Genomic DNA, 2,768 nt, shown 5'->3' with positions numbered 1-2,768 from the left:
ACGCTATTAAGCGTTTGTATGGGAAAGCGCCGGCGGGACTGCTTGCGGCGACTGCCGGGAGAGAGAGAACACGCTAGTTGTGAGTTGGAGGGGGAAAAAAAAGAAAAAGATGGAATTGGTTTCAAAGCCAAACGCGACAGCGAGCCCGATCTCATGAAAATGCGTGTCTATACCACGAATGTTATTTATCGTGCCATTTATACGCCAAAAATAGTTTTTGCGTGCATATGATACGCACTTTATGGCGTGTAATACGCACGCACTCCTCACCCCTAATCCTAACCAAGTATTTTCAGTGCGTAGCATATACACGCAATAAAGTGCGTGTAGCAGTAAGTTACAATCACTCGGGCGTTTGTTTAGTCGACAAAGTAACAGCAGGACAGTGCAAAATGGTGTGATATGGCCTGTTGAGGCTTTTTTTATTTGTTTACAAAGGTCCTAACTGGCAGTTTTGCCTGTTATGGAATGTATCACTATTTATGTCTGAGCCTAATGTTTAATATTTTTGGAAGTGCAATTTTGTTTACATCCATTTTATTTATTGTTTTTGGTATTTATTCAAGTGAATTTTTTTGTTAACAGACACTGAGAGTCCATTGCTTTTATTGTTTTTGGTTGTTTTGTTAATTTTTTGTGGATATTTAAAATGTTTTCCGTTTTCAATGTTTAATATTCTTAAGTAATAAAAGTTTATAGATCTTTGAAAAGGTGTACCTGCATTATTATGCCATTATCATTATATTAGATGAAAATGGTCTCAGAACGACAATATTATCGTTTATCGCAATAATTTCTTGGACAATTTATCGTCCAGCAAAATTGGTTATCGTGACAGGCCTATATATATATATGTATATATTTACTGTACATACATGCATACATACACACACACACACACACACACACACACACACACACACACACACACACACACACACACACACACACACACACAGCGCTTTAGAAATAGAGTTGAGTTTCTCACTTGCCATTTTTGCATATTCAGTGTGTGTGTGTGTGTGTGTGTGTGTGTGTGTGTGTGTGTGTGTGTAGATCCGTGTATATATATATACATATATGAGCTACAATATATTGTTTCACTGCAGCTTCACAATAGTAACAAATTAAAAAATCGCCTGAGAAGCAGCTTGGCCAACAATAGTGTCAATAATCAGTTAATAGTCACTTCAGTGTAGATTCAGTTTAGTTCAATAACTGTAACATTAATTAAACATCCTGTATAATATATACAGTGTATTTGTGCACATACATACGTGTGACAAACTCCTATACACTCCACTGCACACTGAACAAGCAAAAGACACAAGATAGTAGTGTTTTACGTAATTCATATCTGTGTGTAGTTTGGTGTGTATGTGGGCTAATCATTTTATGTTTGTGTGTTACTACGCAAAAAAAACTTTTTGGAAGAGTTAAAATAGTTTTGAATGTTGACAATACACATAAACATTTTGTAGTGTGGATCATTCATTGCAACATTTATCCTCATTCTCATGTTTAAGAATCTGTTATCTGCTTGATAAATCATTTATGCTATGCTGCCCACTAACATGCTTTTAAAGCTATTGTTATCCAATTTTTTGGCTTTCAAACACCTTAAAATACACATTTGTAGGTCTGAGAAATCCAAAATTTTCTCGGGGGAGCATGCCCCCGAACCCCTCTAACTTGGCCAACTACCCAGCCTGGTGTTTTCGAAACAAACGCCCCTGCCTGCAGCACTGTACAGCACAGAAAATACACACAATGTTGTGTTCTGTACTACTGTCTTTGATTTGTGATAACAATGAATCATTCTTTCGGATATTAAAATGTATATTTAATTGACCTATCGGTAAGCCACGGCTCCTTAGTTACTTTTGCTATCTCAGACAAACAATGGGGGACCTGTGCCCCAGTAGAGCTTTATGTCTAGCAACGCCCCTGGTCTAACATATTTGTAACACGGAGTCGGCTTTGCAGCTTTGGCTAAATGTAATTTACACGAGACTAGATAATGATCTGAGATGTCATCGCTCTGCTGCAGAATTTCAACGGCATCAACATCTATTCCGTGTGATAATATTAGATCTAGGGTATGATTACGACAATGAGTAGGTCCTGACACGTGTTGTCTTACTCCAATTGAGTTTACAATGTATTTAAATGCCAATCCCAATGCATCTTTTTCGTTATCTACATGTATATTAAAATCATCAACAATTACCGGTAGTACTTTATCTGCAGTCAATATTAATTCTGATAGAAAGTCCGCAAATTCTTTGATAAAGTCTTTATGGTGCCCTGGTGGCCTGTATACAGTAGCCAGCACAAATCTCAAACGTGATTTATCATTTACACTATATATTGTTAAATTAAGCACCAACACTTCAAAAGAATTATATTTAAAACAAGACTTCTCAGTAATTCTGAAGATATTACAATAAATTACAGCCACACCTCCCCCTTTGCCTTTCAGACGAGGCTCATGTTTATAAGGCAAGTTTATTTATATAGCACATTTCATACACAATGGCAATTCAAAGTGCTTTACATAGAAGAAATTAAAATAATAAAAAGAAACAAGAATAATTAAAACAGTTTAGAAAAATAAAATGAAATACAATACAGTACAGTCAGACGAACAGCGGCACAGTGCTCATTCAGTAAATGCATAGCTAAACAGAAGTGTTTTGAGTCTGGATTTGAATGTGACTACAGTAGGAGCACATCTGATCTCCTCTGGAAGCTGGTTCCAGCTGTGG

The sequence above is a fragment of the Leuciscus leuciscus genome, assembly GCF_965113295.1.
Source record: "Leuciscus leuciscus genome assembly, chromosome: 2".
Taxonomy (NCBI): Eukaryota; Metazoa; Chordata; class Actinopteri; order Cypriniformes; family Leuciscidae; genus Leuciscus; species Leuciscus leuciscus.
Note: the sequence above shows the minus strand (reverse complement) of the source record.